Source organism: Camelina sativa, chromosome 11 (assembly GCF_030686135.1).
Source record: "Camelina sativa cultivar CO46 ecotype springtype chromosome 11, ASM3068613v1".
Lineage (NCBI taxonomy): Eukaryota > Viridiplantae > Streptophyta > Magnoliopsida > Brassicales > Brassicaceae > Camelina > Camelina sativa.
In genome coordinates, this window is record NC_141890.1 from 29,418,673 (window position 1) to 29,444,936 (window position 26,264).

The window sequence follows — 26,264 nt, forward strand, 5'->3', positions numbered from 1 at the left end:
TAATCTAAACTCGCCACCATTAAGAAATTAAAGGATATCACATAAATAGATTGGTGATCATAATGTGTTTTTAAAATTATGATTGATATTGGTAAGTGGTTGCTACTTGTAAATCTTTTTTAACGCAATGGTAAAAAGAAATTGCTAATCACATACAATGATCATTTTTTGGTTGTTTTTTTTTCTCTTCTATTGGACAAAAAAGGTTGAGAACGAGAATCAAGCACGTATGTTGTAGGGTCGAGCTTAAAATGCTACCATTCATTTGTCGACTATTACAACTAATACGCATATTTAATAAATTCCATTACACAATTTCCTTGATTGACAGATACATGGATTTTATGTTTGAGTTTATTTAATTCTCCTTATGTATTTGACGAATATAATACACATTACAATTATTTGATATGTATTATATCACACAAGATACGACGAGCCTATGAATTTTCTAATATTTATGCACCTAAATTATAGAGTGTACGTCAAATCATTACATGAAATATTAATATACTTAACAGAACCCAACTCGATGGTCTTTGTCAATATCTCCCCATGCAACAAAATACGTACATCCCTCGTGCTTCCAATTTTTTGTATTTTTGTTCCTCGAGTGAAAGTACTAGTCAAGTATTTTCTTTTAATTATGCGCATTTACTTCTTCTTCGTCATTAATTTGTTAATCGTATGATGGATTAATAAGTTTATATCTTTATACAATGTATTATTTTTATTTCAAATTTTCAAAACATGCTAAATTGCTAATCAGATCACTTTTGGCTTAACTAAGACAGCCCTTTAACAAACACACACAAAAAGAAATGAAGAACTTTTGGTTTTAAGAGAAAAGTATTGAAGGACTGGGACATGAATACAGTATGCAAATTAGGCCGGTGCATAAGATATCGTGTTAATAAACTGAATTATATATCGTGTTAGAAAAGAAGTTATAGGAGAAAAATAAAATACACTGTAATGCTGTTTAAATCGGCGTCATAATCGTGGTTTTATATGTCGTACGTGCATATAAAACGTAGTGTTTATAAAAGCTTTATGAAGCCTCTTTAGTTGCTAATTCTAGTCTCTTTATAAACAGTAGTGTTAAAAAGAAGTTAGTTGCTAATTCTAGTCGTTTATAAACAGTAGTGTTTATAAAAGCTTTATGAAGCCTCTTTAACCAAAAAAAACAGAGCCTAAAGGATAGACCAGAATTCAAGAGATCCAATTGCAAGATGAATTGTAGTACTAGTTCATGTAAATCATAAGTCTCAATCGTACTAATACCATGTCATTTTTGCCACTTTAATTCCTCTATTTAGTGGTCGCGGTGTAACATTATATAATCTATCTATTTAGTCTCCATTGACTGACAAAGATTCATCATCCAACATTTTTTATCCAAATATATATATATATATATATATATAAATCAGTTCACACACAACTGGCCAAATAACTCTCAATGTGGAACCCTCTCACATTGATCAGATCAGAACACTTTAGCTTCAGAGAAAGAAAAGAAAACAGCTATCAAACATTTCGTCTTTGTTTCTCTATTTATACCCTAATTCCACATATCCACAAGCAAGAAAAAAGAAAAAGAAACATTAAGCCACCACAAAGTTTTTTTTTTTTTTAATGGTGACATTTACATCATCTTCTTCAACTCCAAAGACATCTTTTGATTTCATGAAGAATAACAACAGTACTCACAGTCTCTATGTTCCTTTCTCTTCTCCTCCTCCTCCTTCTTCTTCTTCTTCCTCTTACTTGAGCATCAAGGAAGATGCTGTTGTCACAACCAAGAAGCTCATGGAACCCAGCAAAACCCTAAGCGTGAGCATGAAACCAAAAGAAGAGGAGCTTGGTGATGAGAAGAAAATTTCGAAGAAAGCTTCTGAAGAACCAGAGATTGGTGTATTTGGAGCTGAGAAGTACTTCAATGGAGACATGGATTCAGACCAAGGCTCTAGTGTTCTATCTCTGTCTCTGACAAATCCTGAAGTTGAGAGAAGCATCGTCGTCGATTCAAAGCAGAGCGCGAAGAAATCTACAGGAACTCCGAGTGTCCGGTCTGAATCAAGCTGGAATAGTCAGAGCGTGTTGCTTCAGAACAAATTGGTGAATAGCTGCAACAGTTCCGTGCAGGAGAAGAAGAAGAACAACAGTAGTGGTCAGATTCAAAAGGTGAGTAATAATAAGAAGAGTTTCCTCGCAAATCTGGGGTGTAAATGCGCATGTTCTGATGGTGACTCAAAAATCTCTCCATTTTTTTTAAATACCCTACCATTTTTCAAAAATACTCCTTTCATCTATCCATTTTAAAAAATGGTGTACTTCTAGATATCACTACCTCTAGACTCTATCCAAATATTTATAAAGTTTTGACACATTTTAAAAGGTTTTTACAAGGTTTTTAAAAGGTTTACAAGATTTTTAAATTTTTTTTCCAAATATTTATAAAGTTTTGACATATTTTAAAACGTTTTTAAAATTTTTTAAAAAAGTTTTTAAAATGTATTTATTATATATATAATTTACATACATATAAAGGTAATTTGTGTATATTTTTAAAATTAACATACAAAATTTACATACACACAATTTTGAAAATTTGCAAATTTTTAGTGGTTTTTTTGGTAAAGTTTAAAAGATGGGGTAGTTTTGAAAAATGATATTGCAAAAGGGATATTTTTGAAATTCTCATAATTGTTTTACTAGCTAGTAGTATAAATGTTGATAACTTTTATGATGGTTGCAACTTTTATCATAATTTTTTATAGAATACCTTATTTTTATAATATATATTAAATAATATTTTTGGCAAGATTGCCTCAATTCAGTATGACTTTTCACTATATTATTTTTTATAGATTTATGTCTCTTTGCCATAACATTTTGTTACAAAAGTTTTGTAGTTAATATTTAGCCTTACTTATTATTTTCTCTTTTTAAAATAATTTTTATTAATATCACATACTCTTAACTAGAGTATTATTTTCAAATAAATTTATAACATATAATTTTAAATTTTAAATTTTATTTTATTTATTTTATCAAATACTCACTCGCCACATTGTGGAGCTGAGTCCTAGTTAAATTTTAAAAATACAAATTAATTCCAAATATATATTTTTTTTTTCAGAAACACTTTTCACTTAAAAATATATATATTTGGACTTAACTATTTTGTGTTTTTTTTTTTTTTTTGTGACAAGATCTATTATTGGTTATGGCCTATGAGTTTCTTTGTAAACGATTTCTACAAATTATCACCAGAGTAGTTATAAAGGAAAAGAAGTATTGAGTGGAGTTTGTGAGTGTTTCTTACCATCTTAAAATGGAGGAAGAGCCCATTTCTCTGGTCTTATGTCGAGTAGAGAATTGATGACTTCATTAGCGGATGTATAAAGATGTGTCTGTTTACAGTTTAGGAATAGAAGGAACAACAATCACTTTTGTCCCAGCAGCTTTACAAGCCATAACACCAGGCCTTGCCCATTTAAACTAACTGTAAGTAAGAAACAACCAAACACGCAACTGCAAAACAATACCCTATAAAAGTGAGACTCACATCACACAGAATCTTCAATAACCATACAGTCTGCTGGATCTTTATTCAATCTTTTAGCTGTTTCAAGAAAACTTTATACAAGAATGATCATTGTCATTAGAATTGTGATCATTCTAAAAGATCATTCTTTTATATGTCAGCTCCGCAGGGATAGTGAATACATCATTTTCGTCTTTCTTCACTATCTTAATACCAATATCCCATCCTTGAATAACCTGACCTGCAAAACCACAATACCACACGATAACAAACAAACAAAAAACCAAGCCAACTACCACAAACAAGTACTTGATTTTTAACAACTCAATAAATCAGAAAGCTTATTGTCAAGTTCAACACTATAATCACCGAGTTCTTACTGATAACAATATAATCGTTAGTCACAAATCCAAGATATGGAAACTATTACAAGACTCTGTAAACATTCCCAAACAAAATTCAGAGGTTCAATGATTTAAGAATGAGAAAGGAAGATGAATTACCTTGTATGAGCTCTTAATACGGTCTCCACCAAGGGCGGATCCACGTTGTACTAGAGACGGGAAGTTGTCACTGTCAATTTTTTTTTGAGGTAAGTGTTATTTTATAAAAGTTTTGAATTATGCCCCTATTAAATATATATTAAATGTCCCTAGTATTCTGTTTGTTCTATACTTTTTTTTACCCTATTATTCTTCGAATTCATACAAACACAAGTCAAAGGACCAATTTTTTTTATTTAATTTATCATTACAAGCCCAAATATTTTAATAACATTGGGTTACGTACAAATTATTAACCAAATTTTTAGAAATTTAGTTTAAAAAGAAAGAAAAATTAAAGTTTTTCACTAAACTATATTTCAATTCCTAAATGTTTTTGTCTTTTTTCCTTTTTAATTCTAATCAAATTTTACCTCATGTAAATTTATTTTCTAAATCCACCATTGATCTCCACTTCGTAATCGACGCCATCAATTGAACCAAATTCTCCAATTTGCCACATGAATCTCCCATTTAGATTTGATGAACCAAAATCGCGGATGGTGCCAACGTTTGTGGAGATGATGATAACGATGGATTTTGGGTTGGAGAATAGATGATGATAACGATGGACAAAAACGAATTTCCAACTTAATTCCTTTCTCTATTCGACAAATCGTCTTTTGTCGGAGAGTTTTCTCCATAAGCAGAGACGAATAAATAAACGAGAGACGACGAATAAACAAATTTATTTTCTAAATCCACCATTGATCTCCACTTCGTAATCGACGCCATCAATTGAACCAAATTCTCCAATTTGCCACATGAATCTCCCATTTAGATTTGATGAACCAAAATCGCGGATGGTGCCAACGTTTGTGGAGATGATGATAACGATGGATTTTGGGTTGGAGAATAGATGATGATAACGATGGACAAAAACGAATTTCCAACTTAATTCCTTTCTCTATTCGACAAATCGTCTTTTGTCGGAGAGTTTTCTCCATAAGCAGAGACGAATAAATAAACGAGAGACGACGAATAAACAATAAAAAACAAAAAAAATCTTTTGCCATTCAGAAACCGACAGATTATGGTTAAGATACAACTCTAAGGTAGAACATTTGTGGGTGTTCTTAGAGTAAAAATATTATGAAAATAATGTAAAATCATTAGTTTAGATATTTTATTAAAAAGTTGGTTATTGGGAGAACATGTTTAGATCATAAGATTTAATAATATAATAATTTTAAACATATTATAATTTTAAAAACTTTAAAAAATAACATTTAAATTGTAAACTTAAAAAAACTTATACTAAAATTCAAAATACAATACCAAATTTTTGTGAAACAAAAAAACATTAAAGATATATATATAAAAAAACATATTACAATTTTAAAAACTTTAAAAAATAACATTTAAATTGCAAACTTAAAAAACTTATTCTAGAATTCAAAATACAATACCAAATTTTTATGAAACAAAAAAACATTAAAGATATAAATAAAAAAAAACAAACAAAACTTCCTCCAAACAAATAAATGTTTTCTCCTTTGCAAAAAATTGTATTCATTCATGAGTTGCCACGTCACCCAAGAACTGACCCAAATTCAGTTCTACATCAAGAACTAACAACATGTTCTTCACCCACTCTTCTCTATATTTTTGATTTTAAAAAGGCTTAGAACACCTTAGAACACCCAAGGTGTTCCTTCAATACACATGGCCTAAGACTATCACTGTTCATTTATTAAAAATAACTAAATAATAATAAAAGAAGAAAGAATGTGAGAAAATTAATGAGAGAAGTGAGAAATGATTCTTGAGCAACTATAGAACCGTTTCTAGACACATATAACATTACTAATAGTCAATTTTTTATCCTGATTTAGGCCCTAATTGGTAAGAGACTTTTAAGACTTTAAAATTATTTAAAGCATTTACAGCCATTTTTTAGACAATCAGACTTTTATTGCTTTTATTTTTTTAAAAGTTTTGAAAGCAACTTCTTTTTTTTCCTTCCTAGTTTTCTCATTTTTTTAAAAGCGTCAAAACCATGCTTTAAAACTAAACAATTACAAAAACATTTTTTTTTCTCCCTATTATATTTTAAAGCTCTCCAAAGTATTTGTATATATATTTTACATATTATACTTTTACAGCTACAGCTTTAAAAGTTGCTAGTAAACAATCAGATTTTAACAGTTAAAGTTTTTACAGTCAAAACATCTACAGCCAAATTCTCTACAGCTAAAATTTTAAAAAGTCTCTACAGCCAAAAGTAACAGCCATTACCAATCATGCCTTAATCTTTAAATAAATAATCATATTACTAGATAATCACCCGTGCTGGTAGCACGGGGAATTTTTGTATTTCGTTATTTGTTAAGATTATGATTATGTTGTATCATTCATTTACATGTTATATAATGTATAGTACTATATGGTGAGTTTTGAGTTATATTAAACTACTAATTGGTAGGTATAGAAAAAGGGTAGGTTACCCGTATTCGATCCGTTATTTGGCTTGTTTCCGTCCCAAAAAAGGGTACCCGCAGCTTTAGGGTCGAGTGAAATGTATTATAATTATATTATTTGTGAGTAAGGATCGAGTATTGGATATTAATTTAATTTTTGATATCCATGCCGTTATCCGTCTCGTTACCCGACCCGTAAATACCCGTTAATATTTTGTAGTATTATCATTTATTAATAATATATATATATATTCTAGAATAAAAAGTTATAGTCAAAGTTTTATTTTTAATGAAAAATAATTGTTATTTGTACATTTTATTTACATATGAATCATCTAATTATTTTTTGTGTATAATATAAAATAAATACATATGATCAGCGGGTATAATATGTAAAATGTCAGGATCTTAATATGAATGACCGCTATCAATCCTCAAACACCCATTACGTTTACTACAGATATAATTATATATATTGATCAGGTAAAATTCCCCTAATTCTCTCATCAATAACTTATCTCTAGATTTTTTTGTTTTTTGTGAAACACTTCATAATAGGTTATATTTTATTTGCTATTTTTGTGGATAAACATTTTCTGGTTACAACAAATTAATATTAAGATTCTGTTATTATATTTTGTATTAAAATACAGTGGCATTTTGTATAATATACTATATGAAGTGAGATTATTTATTTAAAGGGTTGCTTAAATAATATAATAGAGATATTAAGTTTAGTAAAATTATATATTTGGAGAAACTCATCTAATTTTAACCGGTGGACATGCCCTAAAAACCTTTACATTAGGATTGATGGTTAAGTTTTGATTTCAAAAGTAAGCGTCATTTTATAAACTGAAGCTAATATACTTAACGTGACGTAGTGTTACGACGGTTTTTAAACCGATGTTATTACTTTAAAGTCAGTTTGAAAATGACGTTAAAGTCACTAATGACCGACGTTAAATTAATACCGTTTTTGTTGTAGTGATATTGTAAAAAGGGGGGCCCTAGATACAACTAACAGGTAAAAGATGCTTTCTTTTTGATAAATGTGATTATGTGAATATGTAAAAGAAGAGAACTAATCGACAAAAAAAAGAAAAGCTGTACCATTATCATTATATTACTTTAAGTTACATATGGTAGCGTGTAAGAGAACGTGCGATCCCGGGAAATGATATATACGTATCACGTATGCAAGTAGCGAAGGAAAGAGAATATGATCAGTGAGGAGGACGAAGATGGAGAACCGCTCAGCCCTATGGCTCGTGTGTTCCAATCGCCGGGCAACGACTGTTGCATCCTCACCATGATCGGTTGCAAAACTAAGATCAACGCTGATGTTATACAACATGCCTTGAAGCTGAATGTTTCTAAGCATCCTCGTTTCTCAAGAAGATTGGTAAGAACGCATATTATAATTAAACCAATTTTACTTAGTGTTTAATCGATCTAATATATGACTTAATTAGTTTGGTCGTTAATTAATCTCCAATTTCACAGTCTAATGATGGTGCATGCTGGATTAAGACTCAAGTCAATGTTGAAAACCATGTATTTGAACCTGATATAGACCCCGGGGAGATCGGCGACAATGGAGAAGGTTATGTTGAAGACTATGTTTCACGTCTAACAATGCTTCATCTCGATAAATCAAGACCTTTATGGGACATGCACATCCTCAACGTCAAAACGGTTTATTATGATATAAACCAGTCTGATGTTGGTTAGACTTTTAATTCCCGGATTAGTTGGTTTACTTGTAAGATCAGAGATATATAATCTGATTGTACGGTAGACTAACAACTTAACAATTGTGTAACAAACTTTTATCATTGAAAGGAGTATCTCGTTTTTTGGATCTTCGGATCTTCTTCTTCTTCATCTTCATGTTGTTAAGCTCCGGTGTATCGGGTTTGTTATGGTATCAAAGCTTTCTTTTGTAATTTCCGCTTTTCTCTTTACATTGGAGCTTGAATTGAGTGATTGAGTTAGAGAAGATGATTTTACCAGTCGTTACTTATTCATGGATTGCGAGAATCATCATGGCTGTGATCTCTGAGCTCATCGATGCAATCATAGTTTGTTTTCTGGTTCTTCTTCTTATTGTTTCTTTCAATTAACCTAGTACCTCCCTCGTCTGTTACAAATCCGGTGAATCGCACTTCTAATTCAGCGAATTCACCATCGCGTTATCAAACGGATCAATATGAGAATCCTTTTTATCTGAATAACAATGATCATGCTGGTTGAATCTTTTTTCAGATCGTCTTGTTGCAGCTTCAGATTTTCATTCATGGAAGCGTTCTGTGTGGATGGGATTGAATGTCAGGAATAAACTTGGCTTCATCAATGGTACGATCACTAAACCACCTGAAACGCATCGAGATTTTGGAGCTTGGTCTAGATGTAACGATATGGTGTCTACATGGCTTATGAATTCTGTATCCAAGAAGATTGGACAGAGCTTGTTATTCATACCTACAGCAGAAGGTATTTGGAAGAGCATATGTTCTCGTTATCAACAGGATGATGCCCCTAGGTTGTTTGCTATAGAACAACGTCTAAGTAAGCTTGAGCAAGTTTCTATGGATATCTCTACTTATTACACTGAGTTACTTACTCTTTGGGAGGAATATAGGAATTATGTAGATGTTCCTGTTTGTACTTGCGGAAGATGCGAGTGTGATGCTGCTGTTAAGTGGGAGAAACTTCAGCAGAGAAGTCGTGTCACTAAGTTCCTTATGGGATTAAATGAGTGTTATGATCAAACAAGGCGACATATCTTGATGTTAAAACCGATACCCACTATGGAAGCAGCTTTCAATATGTTAACTCAGGATGAGCGTCAAACTACTGTTAAGCATGTTACACAAGTAGATAATGTGGCTTTCCAAGTTGAGGGAGAAATGGAGAATGCTTATATAGCTGCTTATAATACTTTTCGTTCCAATCAGAAGTCGGTTTGTACTCATTGTGGAAAGCTTGGTCATACAGTTCAGAAATGTTCCAAATTGCACGGTTTTCCTCCAGGCTATAAGACGACTACAATGGGTTACAATCCTAGACCTCAGGCTAATAATCAGTTTCAGCCGAGGATGTCTATGTCTCAGCCACAACCTAGGATGACTCACTTTCAGCCGAGAGGATCTTTGACACCTAATGATGCAATGCAGAGAGCAAATGCTATTGCTAATGTACATTCTGAGATGACCCCCAATGCTTCTGACTATGGTTCTTATCAATTCATGCCTCCACAGCAGATGTCCTCTCAGTATATGCCTGCTCATAATACAGCTCCTATTCAGAGTATTCAGGAGATACCTCCACAACAACTACAACAGTTGATTCAACTACACATTATGCATGTTACACTATTTTTCGTTTGCTTATACTCCTCAACAAAATTCTGTTGTTGAGCGTAAACACCAACATTTACTCAATGTTGCTCGTTCCTTGCTTTTTCAATCTAATATTCCTTTACAGTATTGGAATGATTGTGTTCTTATTGCAGTCTTCTTAATAAATAGACTTCCCTCACCATTATTAGATAATAAGTCGCCTATAGAACTTCTACTTAAGAAAATACCAGATTATACTTTGTTAAAGAATTTTGGTTGCCTTTGTTATGTTTCAACATATGTTCAGGATAGGCATAAATTTTCTCCCAGAGCTAAACCTTGTGTGTTTTTAGGTTACCCTGTTGGTTATAAAGGATACAAAGTACTAGATTTAGAATCACACTCAGTTTCAATTTCTAGGAATGTTGTGTTTCATGAAAGTACTTTTCCTTTTAAGACTAGTGATATGTTATCTCACTCTGTGGATATGTTTCCTAACACAATTTTGCCTCTGCCTGCTCCTCTACATTTTGTTCAAACTTTTCATATTGATGATATCATTCCTTCTACACATCATGCATGTACATCATCATCTCCACATATACATAGGGACTCTAGTGCCACCATTGTGGAACCTATTTCAGAGACACGGGACTCGGATCTTAATGGTGTACCTAATGCTAGACCTAAGCGGGCTACTAAAGCTCCTCGTCATCTAGCTGAGTATCACTGTGCCTTAGTTCCTTCTATTTCCACTTTACCACCTACATCTATCACCCAACATCCTATTGCTACTGAACCTATCATCACCACACCTACCAATCCCGTTAATCCTCTACACCTTCCTTCATCATATCCTCTTCTTACACCTACAACCCCAAATATCACCGCAACTATCTCTACCACTACTGAGCCTAACAATCCCATCCCACCTAAGACACATACAACCCCATATCCTATCTCTTCTGTCATATCCTATGATAAACTGAATCCTCTTTTTTGTTCATATATTTGTGCTTACAATACTGAAACCGAACCCAAAACCTTCCTTCAAGCCATGGAATCAGACAAGTGGACTAATGCGGCTAATACAGAGCTTTCTGCTCTCGAACTGGCTAAGACTTGGGAGGTGGAGTCCTTACCACCAGGTAAGAATGTTGTTGGTTGTAAATGGATCTTCACAATCAAATATAATGCAGACGGTTCTATTGAATGGTATAAAGCAAGACTTGTGGCACAAGGTTTTACTCAACAAGAAGGTGTTGATTACATTGACACTTTTTCACCAGTTGCGAAACTAACCAGTGTGAAGCCTTTACTTGGACTTGCTGCTGCAACAGGATGGTCCTTGACACATATGGATGTGTCTAATGCTTTTTTTGCATGGTGATCTCGATGAGGAGATATACATGAGCTTGCCTCAGGGTTACACTCCACCTCCTGGTACTATTTTGCCACCACATCTGGTATGTCGCCTTCTTAAATCTCTCTATGGCCTTAAACAGGCGTCTAGGCAGTGGTATAAACGATTGTCCTCAGTCCTGTTAGGCGCGAACTTTGTTCAATCCCCTACTGATAACACATTGTTTGTTAAGCTGCAAGCCTCGTCTATGATAGTTGTTCTAGTTTATGTCGATGACATCATGATAGCTAGTAACAATGATGCTGCAGTAGAAACCTTGAAAGATTTGCTGAAATCAGAGTTCAAGATCAAGGATCTAGGACCAGCCAGGTTATTCCTAGGATTGGAGATAGCTAGATCTACAAAGGGAATATCTGTTTGCCAGAGGAAGTATGCGATGAATTTATTAGAGGATGTTGGTTTCTTAGGCTGCAAACAGTAATATTCTGATGGATCCCAATTTACATCTCACAAAGGATATGGGAACCAGGTTGACGAATCCAAAATCTTATAGAGAACTCATAGGCCGAATGCTCTACCTCACGATCACATGACCTGACATTACTTTTGCTGTTCATCAACTGAGTCAATTCATCTCTGCACCAACGGATATACATTTACAAGCAGCTCATAAGGTTATGCGATATATAAAAGGTAACCCGGGTCAAGGTTTGATGTATGCGGCTGACACGGAACTGTGTATTAATGCTTTTGCGGATGCTGATTGGGGAGCTTGTCGTAATACACGACGTTCTGTTTCTGCTTTCTGCATTTATTTAGGATACTCTCTCATTTCTTGGAGATCAAAGAAGCAACAACACGTTGCTAGCAGGAGTAGCACATATTCTGAATACCGAAGCATGACGCAAGCGACTTTTGAAATAATATGGATTCAACAATTATTGAAGGATCTTCATGTTCAGGTCACTTGTCCAGCGATGTTGTTTTGTGATAACAAATCTGCACTTCACATAGCTATGAATCCTGTGTTTCACGAACAGACAAAACATATTGAGATTGACTGTCATACGGTACAAGATCAGCTGAAGGCAGGAACGCTGAAGACTTTTCATGTTCAGAGTGAGAACCAACATGCGGATATACTCACTAAACCTCTTCAACCAGGGCCATTCTATCACCTACTTCAGAGGATGTCCTTATCAAATCTATATCTTCCAAACCAGACACTTTGAAGATATTGATTTGAGGGGGGCATATTATAATATAAACCGGTCTGATGTTGGTTAGACTTTTAATTCCCGGTTTAGTTGGTTTACTTGTAAGATCAGAGATATATAATCTGATTGTACGGTAGACTAACAACTTAACAATTGTGTAACAAACTTTTATCATTGAATGGAGTATCTCGTTCTTTGGATCTTTGGATCTTTTTCTTCTTCATCTTCATGTTGTTAAGCTCAATTTATCTTTCCGGTGTATCAGGTTTGTTACGGTTGATGCCGAAGCGGTCTGTGTAACAAGATCTCACCATTCATTGGGAGATGGAACATCCCTCATGTCTCTCCTAGTTGTGTGTACTCAGAATACATCACACCGAGATACTATTCCTGTTCTTAAACGGACGGTGCATAAAGATATAGACATCCCATGGTTCTTAAGCTTGGTACTACCAATTTTTTGGTCAATGAGATTGATCTGCAATACTTTTGTGGATCTTTTGCTTCTCTTGGCTACAGCTTTGTTCTTGAAGGATACAAAGACGCCTCTGAAAGGTGTTGTGGGCGTCGAAAATAATCAGAAGATGTTTTGTCACAAAATTGTCTCATTAGATGACATAAAACTTATAAAGGAAGTTATGAACATGGTATGTACGCTTAGGGTCTTTAAGCTAATCAAAATCTATTTTATTTATATTTTTCTTTTTCATTTGCGTCAACATTGTACATGTTTGTTGTTAGACTATCAATGATGTTCTACTTGGAGTTACACAAGCCGCTCTCTCGCGTTATCTAAGCAATTTTCCTGGAAAAATACGACTTATCGCAGGTGTTTGTGTAAACCTAAGGTCAAATATTGGAATCCAGGTTAGAAACCTACACAACTAAATTTACTTAACCATCTGTCTAAATATATAGAAAGGTAAATATAAATTGTGACACAAGGTGAAAACGTGAATGAAGCCATTGGCAGATATGTTGGCCAAGGATTCGAAATGCAGATGGGGCAACTACTTCAGCTCTATTAGCTTCCCGATCTCAATCGGCTTGGAGACTGATCCATTGTTGTACCTATCAAAGGCTCAATTTGCTATGAATCGGGAAAAACACTCACGTCAAGCTGCTTTGGCATATTGGATTACAGATTATATCTTTAATACTTTCGGAGCTAAGGTATATGATTTGATCAAACGAGTTCCAGATTGTTGTTATTGTCACGCTTATGAACTTAAAAATAAGTCTCCTATCATTGTAGGTAGGTGCAATATTTCCAGAACGAATTGTTTCGAACACGACCACATTCATTTCAAACATGATTGGTCCCAAAGAAGAAATCAGTTTTCTTGGCCACGCCATTGCTTACATCGCTCCAAGTGTCTATGGACACGCTCATGTACGTATACAACACTACAAGAAAACATGCCATTTGCCACTCCTACTATAGTCGCTCTTTAGTCGCAAATAAGGGTTTTGCGACTACTTCGCGACTCTTTTCGATGGTCGCAAAAAAACGGTCGCAAAATATGTTGGTCGCAACATGGTCGCTTATTTGCGACGGATTACAGACTCTTTTTTATAGTCGTATATTTGCGACGATACTGTGACTATAATTGGTAGTTGTACATTTCCGACTAAACTGCAACGAAGTCTACTTAGGGACAGTTTTGTGACTACATATAACAGTCGTATGTTTACGACCGTATTACGATTAACGGTAGAGTCTGGGTTTAGCGACGGATTAAGGACGACCTATTAGTCCCAAAAGGGTTGCAAAGTCTGTTTTAGTTTAGTAGCAGTTGAGTCGCAAATTAGTCGTTTATTATTGCGACTATGTTAAGACTGTTTTTGTAGTCGCTAAGGAGTTCGTTTTTAGTAACTATTCTGCCACTATTTTGTGAATTGGTTTAGTCACAAAATAGTCACATTTTGTGAATTGGGTTAGTCACAAAATAGTCACATTATTTGAATTCGTTTAGTCACAAAATAGTTACATTATTTGAATTGGTATAGTCACAAAAGAGTCACATTTATTAATTGGTTTAGTCACAAATCAGAAACGTTTTAGCAATCCTAATTGTGATTAATTTGGGAATTTCAAATGCTAATAATCAAAAGGAATGATGATTGAAACTACCACACAAGCAAACTTATCATCCAAAACAAAAAGATCATCCTAAACATCCAAGAAACAATATTCAAAAGCAAGTTCATACATAAAGAAAAGGAGAATTAGAAGTTTAGTTGGAAGAAGTATTAGAGGTAGGGGTTTGTGCAGCTGGACTGGAGGGTGGTGTGGTGCCTCCATCGATGGTTTGTGCAGTGGTTGTAGGCGCGATAGCTGGTTGGGTGGCTGCAGGAGGAGGAACCGTAAAAGCTGAGTATTCAGGAATTTTTTCAGAGATGAAGAGGACAAGCTTGTTGATCACAGCTTGAGACTCTCGGTGTTCCTGATCACATCGTGCATTCTCAGACTCATGTTCAGATATCTTGCGCCGAAGTTGATCTTGAAGCTCCGCAAGAGTTGCTGCAGAAGAGCTCGCATAACTCTCTTTCCTTTTTCCTTTCCTTAGTGTCTCAACAAGTGATCCAAGGCCAAATGGGTTACCTCTGTTATCTATTTGAGTACACTAAACCAAAAGATAAACATTCGCTAATCAGCACAAACCAGATAACCAAATGCAGAATCAACATCAAATATTCTAGGTTCCTAAGCATAGCTCATTAAACAAATTTAAGAAAACCAGGAGACTGTTAATCTAAGAATAAACATCAATCATCATTCACATTAAGAAACCAAAATTGACAAAGAAAAATCACACACAAAAGACAAACGAATTACCTCAAGGAAGAGCTCATTTCTTTCTTCAAGGGAAAGAGTTCAATGTGTTGAACTCTCTGAACCATCTGGACCATCATTGTCCGTGTCAGTTTGTCTGTCTTCTATGGTCTTCTCATAGGTCTCAGCAACTTGTTTGGCTTTTTGATCCACAAATGATCCATCTGGCCGAGTGTGTGTTTTAAGAAACACTTCGATCAGTGATACAGGATGCCCCAGCTCTTCCTCCTACAATGATAGTGAAACACATTAAATTATGAAAATTTTAGAAAAACATTAGGAGCTTAAGTGGCCGTGAGAGCATTAAATTATGAAAACTTTAGAAAAACTTTGAGGTGAAGTGGATGGAAAGAGAAGTGTTACCATTTCTTGATGAATTTGTACATATGATTTCTGACCAGCTAAGTGTTTGTGCACTCCAAGGCCTCCACGGTCCGAGTTTCTGCAATGAGAAGCATTCTCACTCCTCTCCATGGCATCAGGGGTGTTCCAATATTCGCACATAATACGCCATACTTTATCACCAATCCATGGTGGTTGTACACCACTCCTCCTAACTTGACTGACAATGCCTTTCATCCTGCTCTTTGCTATCTTCAAGAAACCTTCTTTAACAAGCTCAGTAATCCCGATATCCCAATTATACTTCCGCTACAATAACACAAAACATTTAAGTTAGCAAATTGACCAATTCATTTATATAGAGTTAAGTGTTTAAAGCATTGTCAAAACTATAATTTGACTTACCGCAAATGTCCTGAAGTATCGCTCTTGAATGTGTTGTGGAGTAACCTTCCAACTATAGTAAGGCCCATCAAACTTTCTCCTTAAGATTCCAGCAATGACTCGAGAAAGCTTTCCTTTGTGCCGGTTAAACCTGTTACATTAACTGAGTAAGTCTACTTGAAAATATGAACCAATAACCTATTGAAACTATTGAATATCTAATAACAACCGTTTACTGAACATCAAACAACAACAAACAACAAACAACAAACAACAAACAACCGATTAGTGAACCTATTACCGCAAGAGGAGAGAGTGTTACCGAGTATACTTAAAGATCAAACTATTGAACACATTCATGCTTTTAAGATTCTATGTGACATACCGAGTATACTTAAAGAAAAATTACAAGAGGAGAGAGTTTTTATACCATAGAGTTTCGACTCCAGGGATAGGATTCTGAGACAGGAGTGGTAGATGTTCTCGGCCTGGAAGAGCTAGCAAACCATCTAACAGATCTTGGTAGTGATCGACATTTTGATTAGGGTTTTGTTCTTCCTCGTTTGCTTCGTCGCCGTTATCTCCCTCTGGAACAAGCTCCGGTTGCGGTTGAGGGTGAGAAACAGGAAGAGGCGCTTGTTGAGGAATCGGAGGCGGTTGAGGGTGAGGAACAGGAAGAGGCGCTTGTTGAGGAATCGGAGGCGGTGTAAGTATCCTCCGCGGTGGATGACTACTCGACGGTTGATTTGTCCTCGACGGTGGATGACTACTCGACGGTTGGTTTGTCCTCGACGGTGGATGACTACTCGACGGTTGGTTTGTCCTCGACGGTTGATTTGTCCTCGACGGTGGATCTGTAGTCGGCAATGGACTACTTATTGGCGCTGGATTTGTCGGGGGAAACTGTGAAGGACGGCTTTGATGTGAATGGGTTGCAGACTGTGTTGCAGAGTCTGTGCGTTCAGAAGGGTTCGGCGAATGAGAAGAGGATCTGCTAGAATTGAAGATTCGGACACCGTTGGCGGTTCTGCCACCGCGACCTCTGGAAGCAACCTTGGTCTTAGGAGGCATCGGATCGACGATTGAGAGAGAGAGAGAGAGAAGAAAAAGATTTAAAGAGAAAGCAATAGAGGATTGAGAGATTGAGAGAGAAGGAGAGATCGATGTGTTTGAGAGAGAAGGAGAGTGAAGAGGTTTGAGAGAAAAAACCCTAGATCGATTGAAAAAAGAAAATAAGAAGTGTTAAAATGTTTAAGTGTTTGCCTAGTTATTAACGAACGGACGTCGCAATGTAGTCGCAAAACAGTCGCAGTATAAAATTTTGGGGAAAAAAAACGCGTAAATAATTAGACAAATTTCACAAAATTATTGGTGGGAACATAAACCGCCAAAACAGGGTGGCAAAACAGTCGCAAAAACAGTAGCAACGGTAGCAAAGCAGTCTCAAGACAGTTGCAAAGTGGTGGCAAAGTGTTACTCTTTTGTGATTGTATTTTACTAGTCAATTTAAAAGTTTGATTTTCACACATTAGGAGCTTATTTGCATCTGTACATCACTCATACTAGTAGTAAAGAGTATATAAAATAGGAAGAGTATGTAAAACATTAGTAACCTAAATCAACTACGCTACCATTAGTAACCTTTCTCTTTTATTTTTTCTCATATCATGATTCTGTTTTTGTAGGCACTGACAATACATTTTCTAAGTTATGCGGAAAAGATGGTAATCTCGCTAGGGGTTGATCGGATCCTACTGTCATACCCAAACCGGACAAGCTTTGTGATGAAATGGAGGACTCTCTCCAAGCTATGAAAGCCACTATTTTCAGAATGAGGGTTACTCTAATAGGTGTTACAAGTAGCTAATATGCACAAATTAAACATGCCAAATATATGAATTTTTTATGTAGAAAAAAAAAAGAAAAGAGAAGAATTCTTGGTGGAAGCTGGAGCATGTTCGGATATCTTGTTCAAGATTCTCGTTGGTTCGTGTTGATTTACTTGTCAGCCTAATGTACTTGACTAATTGTAGAGAATAATGTTCTACTTCATGGTCAAAGACTCAAAGTGAGACATAAGAAATGAAATTTAGTTAACGAATTATTGTAGATTCATGATTAGAAAGCACAATAATTAATGCAAAACAGGTTTTACATTGTATTTATTTTTAGGTGTTTAATATTACAAAAGGAACACTTGAGTTTATGCGGGAGGAGGACCGGGCACTCCAGGAGAAATACAATAGTGTTTACCCGGAGGACAATAAATTGGGACTGGGAACTGCTTCACTGATGTATGCGGATCCTGGCTTGGTGGAGGTGGAGGAAATGGCTCGGTTGGGATAATCGGTGGTAGATGGATCGGTTTAGAGTCTATTTGTTGAGGGTCTTGCATGGTCCTAGCCTGGGCAAGACTAGATGCAAGAACAAGTAGAGTCACCACAACTATTATATTAGAGAGCCTCATGATATTATTCATCATATTTTATTGTGATTGAGATTGAAAAATGTTTAATCTACTTATTTATATTGTTCCTTATGACCCAAAAAGAAAGCAATATACTAAGAAATGTTTTTTTTTGACTGACTCGATATGTTGTGATTAGTTACCATGAAAGGGAAAGCAATATGATAAGTATTGTTGACTAGAATTCTCTGTCCTATTCAGTATACAAAGATTTTAAAAGAGTTCTAAGTTTTGTTAAAATCATATGTAACCTTCTCAAATGGATGTTCTTGAATTAAAAAATTTATAGAAAATTATTTAAATTATTCAAGACTTCAGTGTTATTTAGCTAGTAATTTTTTTTTTTAAATAACATACCATTGAGCATTGATTTTTTTTTATTTCATTGAACTATATGGTAAACACAAGTCAACAACGCTAAACAGTAGGTAAAACTGTAAAAGACAAACAAAAGGTAATAATAATAATACCAAAACGGCGTCGTTTGTTTCTCCTGTTTACAAATGTTTGGGAGCTGCTATATAAAGATTTATCTTTGTTTTTTTTTTTTTGAAAAGATTGCAAAATCCAATGTTGTACATAGATATTATTGCTTCATCTTCTTCGCCTTCACTTTCTCTTCCATTATTACCCTTAAGCAGACCTCATATCTCCACCATTCCTAAAGCTAGACAACGCAATCTCATATTCACAGTCTCTGCTTCTTCATCACCTTCACAAACCAGAATGGTATGGAAAAAACAACAACCAGAGAAGAAGAAGAACTCAACGTCGTCGTTTCAAGCGTTGAGGAAACATCGGAGGTATCAAAGGTCTACTTTTCTCGATCACGACGTCGATATGGACGAGCTTTTAGCTTCAATTCACCAGACCCAGAACGAAAGTGAGCTTTTTTCTCTGCTTTCAACTTACAAAGACAGACAGTTATCTATACGGTTCATGGTTTCGCTTCTCTCTCGAGAAAATGATTGGCAGAGATCATTGGCGTTGCTCGATTGGGTTCACGAGGAAGCTAAATACACACCCTCTGTGTTCGCCTACAATGTAGTTCTTCGTAATGTGTTGAGATCTAAGCAGTTTGATATTGCACACGGACTGTTCGACGAAATGCGTCAGAGAGCTCTTACTCCTGATAGGTATACTTATTCGACGCTTATCACTTCGTTTGGGAAAGAGGGTATGTTTGATTCGGCTTTGTCTTGGCTTCAGAAGATGGAGCAAGACCGTGTCTCAGGTGACCTTGTTTTGTATAGCAACCTCATTGAGCTTTCTAGGAGGCTGTGTGATTATTCAAAGGCTATTTCGATTTTCTCGAGGTTGAAGAGGTCTGGTATTACTCCTGATCTTGTTGCGTATAATTCTATGATCAATGTTTATGGAAAGGCCAAATTGTTTAGAGAGGCGCGGTTACTTATTAAGGAGATGAACGAAGCTGGTGTGTTACCAAACACAGTTAGTTACTCCACTCTCTTGAGTGTTTATGTAGAGAACCAGAAGTTTTTAGAAGCTTTGTCGGTTTTCGCAGAGATGAAAGAGGTGAATTGTGAGTTGGATCTCACGACTTGTAATATAATGATCGATGTTTATGGTCAGCTTGACATGGTTAAAGAAGCTGATAGGTTGTTTTGGAGTTTGAGGAAAATAGATATCGAACCAAATGTTGTTAGCTACAATACCATCCTTCGTGTTTACGGCGAGGCTGAGCTTTTCGGTGAAGCAATTCATCTTTTCAGGTTGATGCAGAGGAAAGACATTGTACAAAACGTTGTTACGTACAACACGATGATTAAGATCTATGGGAAAACTATGGAGCACGAAAAGGCTACGAATCTTGTTCAAGAGATGCAGAACCGAGGTATTGAACCTAACGCCATTACCTACTCAACTATTATATCAATATGGGGGAAAGCTGGGAAATTGGACCGAGCTGCGACACTGTTTCAGAAGCTGAGGAGCTCGGGTGTGGAAATCGATCAAGTTCTGTATCAGACCATGATTGTGGCTTATGAAAGAGTTGGTCTGATGGGTCATGCTAAACGACTGCTTCACGAGTTAAAACTCCCGGATAATATCCCTCGGGAAACCGCTATCACCATTCTGGCTAAAGCCGGGAGAACTGAAGAGGCGACATGGGTTTTTCGTCAAGCTTTTGAATCCGGGGAGGTAAAAGACATATCAGTATTTGGCTGTATGATCAATCTTTACTCAAGAAACCAAAGGTATGTAAATGTCATCGAAGTGTTTGAGAAAATGAGAACCGCTGGTTACTTTCCGGATTCAAATGCAATAGCTATGGTGTTGAACGCGTACGGGAAACAAAGAGAGTTTGAAAAAGCAGACACGGTTTACAGAGAAATGCAAGAGGAAGGATGTGTTTTCCCTGATGAAGTTCATTTCCAAATGCTGAGTTTATACTCATCGAAGAAAGATTTTGAGATGGTTGAATCGTTGTTTGAGATATTGGAATCTGATCCTAATGTTAATAGCAAGGAGTTGCATTTGGTTGTGGCGGCTTTGTACGAGAGAGCAGATAAACTAAACGATGCTTCAAGAGTCATGAATCGAATGAGAGAACGTGGAGTCTTAAAGCCGTTTTCTGGATGACAAATGTCATATGATTCTTCTTGTGCTTTCTTGAGTTAAGACAATTGTATATTCACACTGTTCTTTGCAACAATCCATGGCATTTGCGGTTGGGATAAAGAAAGATTGTTATTTTTCTTCTTTTTCTAAAGGTTGTGCTTGTGGCCGCGTTGTACGAGAGAGCAGATAAACTAAACGATGCTTCAAGAGTCATGAATCGAATGAGAGAAAGAGGAATTTTTAAAGCGTTATCTGGATGACAAATGTCATATGATTTTTCTAGTTGCTTGTGAAACACTTAAAACATAAAACTTAACATATCATCATCAGAATACAAGACTCTAAATAAAATGAACCAACCACAATTAAAGACTCAAAACCATTAGAAAGAGTAGAGATATACTCTGCAACACACATGCATAATTAAACAAATCATAATTACTAGATGAATACCCTATACGCGGGCTTATGCCTTAGAGTTCTTTAAACAATTTTGCTACTAATTTGTCTCTTTTTTTTTATGTAAAGTTTATCTTTTTTTTTTTTTTTTTTTTTTTTTTTTTTTTTTTTTTATATTGTGGATATATTGAAAACTATAATTCAACGTTGATTTTTTTTTAATACTTCACATAGGTTTTCTCATTTTGTAATTGAATTATTAGATACATGAACAACTTTGTTTTGTATTTTACTAAACAGAAATTAGTTCCTTTATGTTGATGATAGTAATTTAATATAAATGTTAAAGCTTTTATAATAAGTACAAGATACAAATAAACTCTATATACGGAAAATCCAAGAGTTTTTACAACCAAATTGGAAAATTATAAAGTAAGATCTTTTTAGAGTTCTATAGAAAAGTAGTGAAAACAAACCAAATGGAAGTACACCCATGGACTATATTGGGTTCATGTACAGAAAAGTACAACTCTTATGCATAAAATCGGTAAACAGAACAATCCCTTGAATGAGACTGAGAGCCTATTCATTTAGTGCAATTCAGTCGGTTTTGGGGTGGATAATCTGGTGTCTCTACACAACAATTAAAGAGTTCTGTCCCCCTTTTCTATGCCCATGTGACCAGTTGTTTCCATCAAAGTTGGAAATACACATTCTTCCGCCATACAAAAGGCAAAACAGAGTCAAAAACCATTCCAAAAAGAATATAGAGTAACAAATGAGACCATTATTCTTTGATATCATGACACGACATTGTTGACAATACATACCCTCACCAATTGCCTCTTCTCTTGGTTTAGGATTTTTCTGTTGTGAGTTCCTTCAAATTTAATATTAGGCAACCTCGTCTCAACAACATCACCTCTGCTTCATTATCTTCACATCATCACTTTTTTTTTGTTCAAATGCTTCTTATTAAGATCTCCCAGCTTCATATTTTTTTTTTGGCTCAGCTCGTAAAGCTACTTCCCCAATACAAAAATTGCTAATTCTTTAGTATGGCTTCGTACCCACATTGCATCAAAACCTCTTGGTATGCCATCCAAATCAAACTTGATGGTAACACATATAATTTTCCTAAGACCTACATACAATATAAACACGTTTCATACAATATATAAAAGACGTTAATCAAAATTCCAAGAATTGAAAATGTTTTAACCCAAAATACCTTATATTGTATAGTGAAGAAGCAACTCAAGTTATATTATTCACCGAAGACCAATTTGTGCTGGGAAGCTTAAAACCGAGCTGGATAAAGAACAACAAGCATAAATCTAACCAGTATATGATGCACAAATTAAAGAATTGGCAAATACTTAATTTGATCTTTTTTTTTTTTTCATCTTACGATCAGATAAATTGATATACTATATATTGGGACGTTGTAGCCAGAGAGAACTATTGTATTCTCCTTTGACTATAGGATTGGGATTACAGAGAGGTACTATGTCAAACAATGAAGCAATTCAAATCAGTGATGGAATATTAAAAGATTCAAACGATTATTACTTTGCAACATTATGACTTAGTCCATGCATGGATGTTCAAAAGGAGGCAAATCTATGGCTATGAACACCGATAACAAAAAAGGACATGACGTAACGTGAGATATACGAACTCCTTGACTTGCTTTGATACACAAACAAAAAAAAATCAATATGATAAGGTACCAAATTCTATAGAGTTAGACAATCAATCCGAAAGAACAATCATATCCTAAGAGTACTAAGAGCGCGAATTTGAAATTTTAACTTCAAGACATCATATAGGACTTCCTCAAATCCAAATTTATGTAGATTAACATAGACCTCCAATTTATAATAGAAAGAAAAATTTTCAAATTTCACAATAATGGAACTCAAGGTGGAAGCTTACCGATCGAGGCTCACATCGTTTAATTCCCTACATAGAGCATATAATTTGAAGGAGGTCCATCCATGCAATCACATTAATTCCCTACATGGATCTGCTTGTGATTTGGTACCTTTTAGCCCATGTCTACAATTTCTATAGGTTTTTTTTGTCGATATTTCTATCCCTTTTATCTGTTTTAACCCTTGTTTGTAGTTTCTTTGATTCATGCCTTCTATTGGCTGAACATCTAAAATTTGTAACCTCTATCCTTGAATGAATGAATTAATAGCCGAGGCTTTTGAACAAAAAAAAATTAGTAAGATGACAATGCTACCAACAAAATTATATATTTGTTTAATTTACTTAGTTCAAATGGAGATGTATAAAAACAATTGTTACTTGAAAAATGCCTAAAATACACTTGTATCTTAGATTCACAGTGTGTGGACTACATTTTTTTTTGTTTGCAGCCATACCATAACTACAATAATGTTCAATTATGATTCCCCCAAATTTAACATATATTCAACTATGATTAGACTATGATACGTTACAACACATTTATAATTGAATATCAAAAAATATTTGTTTGTTATGAACAGAGGATTTAGGGAAATAGTTATCTCTGTTATTTATCTGTTGCATAAGATACAACATATATATAGGATACAATATTAGGGTTTAGGGTTTACACTAATGGGCCGATAATGGGTATCCATATAATACAATATATCTATAACACTCCCCCTTGGATGACCATTATTAAATATAGTCCCAAATGCGCATATGAGATGCTGCCTCGTTAAAAACTTTACCAGGAAAACTCATTGGGAAAAACCATGGTTAAGGGAAAAAGAGTGCAGCGCGCTTTTATTCCCCCTCATGAGTACATCACTTGAAATCTTCGAGATGACCGATCCAATATGATGAAGTAGCTTCTTAAAAGTAGTGGTTGGAAACGTCTTGGTAAATGGTTCGCCAAATCTTCACTTGAACGAATCTGTAATAAACGTGTATCGCCATTCTTCTATTGGTCATGAGTCTCGCAAGTGACTCATCTTTATCATTATCTTTGTTTCTCACAATCTCATCAATGTATTTCAAAGACTTTGAAGATGATAGTCTTTCACCATTGGAATCATAATATTCCTCTGAAGATATTTATCTTTCGTGTGTACTTTTGTTGTCTCGTTAAAAACCTTTCTTGGAAAAACCCAATGGGATAAAAACCATGATAAGAGAAAAAGAGTACAATCACACTTATGATCATATTTCTCCCCCTAAAAGCATCATCTTCAGGTTATGTATTATGATTATATATATATCAACTTTCTGAAATGTTATAAACTGAGCTTTAGTGTATAATAACACATATGATCATCATATATTCTCTCGGGTCATTAAACTTCAAGTCATTTGAACTCCTTTCACTTAAAAGACATATTTGAACTTTAAGCCCAAATCTTCTTTTACATACAATCTTCCAAACAATCTTCTTATACATAGGAGTTATTCATAATCTCCTAGTAAAATTTTCTCTTTCAACTCTTCTATATAAGATGATGTAAGCATCCTGAGATAGCATTTCTTTCATCAGATGTCAAATCTGAAACCTCAAGAAATTTCATGAAATATCTGATATTATACAATCTTATTTCTCCATCTTTCAGGAGTAATATTTCATCACTGATTATTTCTCCATATATTCCTTGGTATGTGAAATATCTACCGGAGATCAGATAATATTTTCATCATCAGCATAGTTTGCACTTGTTCTTGTATCTTTCTTCTAACAAGAACCAATTTTTCTTTTAACGAGGTTCAGCAAATGCCTACATCCTCAAATTTTCATGAAAATACTTCATGAACACAATTACAGTTAGTGTTCAATCTAGGATTTACACAACCCTAAGATTTTTCTTAGCTTGTTTCCGATCTATTTTCAATCCACTATGAGATCCCTAAGATCAACAACAATGATCTACACCCAAGATTCTCTCATAAAGATAAACTCTCACCCTTTTCTCCCTAAAGGTGTCAAAGAGCATCAAAACGTTTTCTCACTTTTACAATGTTCTCAAGAACTATAAAATATTGCCTTTAGCAATATAATCACTTTAATGGATACTTATGACAGTTTGAAAACATGCTGGATAGACTGAATCAAGTCTTGCTTTTACTGTCAAACTCATAAGGGATCTAAAATAGTTGCTTCCACCATATGAGAGTATAATTCTCATAATCAATATCAAGAATTTATGAAAATCATTGTACTACTAATCGTACTTTATATCTCATAAATATCCTCTTATGTCCCATTCATTTTACACTTTCAAGTGTAAGGACTACAAGTCCAAATATTATCTCTTTAAGAGATTTGAATTATTTCATAGCTATTTCTTTCAATGATTAACCAATCATTCTTTGTGTACACTTTTCAATAAAAGTTTCTATTAACAGCGGTTTATGATCCTCGATTTTCATCAATAACATTATCAACTGCAACATTGCATGCAAAAATATTTACGACGTCGATTTGCCTTTTGGTTCCTTTTCATTCGAGACATGACTCAACTTGTTGAGATTTCCTTTCATTATGATTCTCAGGTACCTGAATCTCTTTCTTACTCATGTCTACATCTCTTCTAGGGATTTTCCATAACTCTTTGCTTCCTCGGTGCCATATTAAATTATGCTCCTTTTCTTTTTCGAGGATGCTTATATTTGGAACCATAAGTCTATCACACTTTATGTGATCTTTAGACTTACTAGCAGTTGATCTTATCCTTCTAGGACATTAATTGGAGCACAACTGGTATATGAGAATTTTCACTCAAGATCAGAAAATGGCTCTTGCATGCCTTTAGCATCTTTGCAACTTTGCCAATAAATTATCT

At 34.8% G+C, this 26,264-nt stretch overlaps 3 pseudogenes across 2 annotated transcripts; all 3 read left to right on the top strand.

Annotated features, from left to right (window-relative positions):
• Positions 1 to 1,462: 1,462 nt before the first annotated feature.
• LOC147934579 (protein PHYTOCHROME KINASE SUBSTRATE 1 pseudogene) lies at positions 1,463 to 3,453 on the top strand (annotated as a pseudogene). Its single transcript, XR_015573132.1, has one exon. The product of XR_015573132.1 is annotated as a protein PHYTOCHROME KINASE SUBSTRATE 1 pseudogene (transcript).
• Positions 3,454 to 7,642: 4,189 nt separating this feature from the next.
• Positions 7,643 to 17,868, top strand: LOC104773574 (wax ester synthase/diacylglycerol acyltransferase 7-like; annotated as a pseudogene).
• A 1,152-nt stretch (positions 17,869 to 19,020) lies between these two features.
• On the top strand, positions 19,021 to 21,188 carry LOC104773573 (pentatricopeptide repeat-containing protein At5g39980, chloroplastic pseudogene; annotated as a pseudogene). The gene has a single exon (XR_015570401.1). The product of XR_015570401.1 is annotated as a pentatricopeptide repeat-containing protein At5g39980, chloroplastic pseudogene (transcript).
• Positions 21,189 to 26,264: the final 5,076 nt, after the last annotated feature.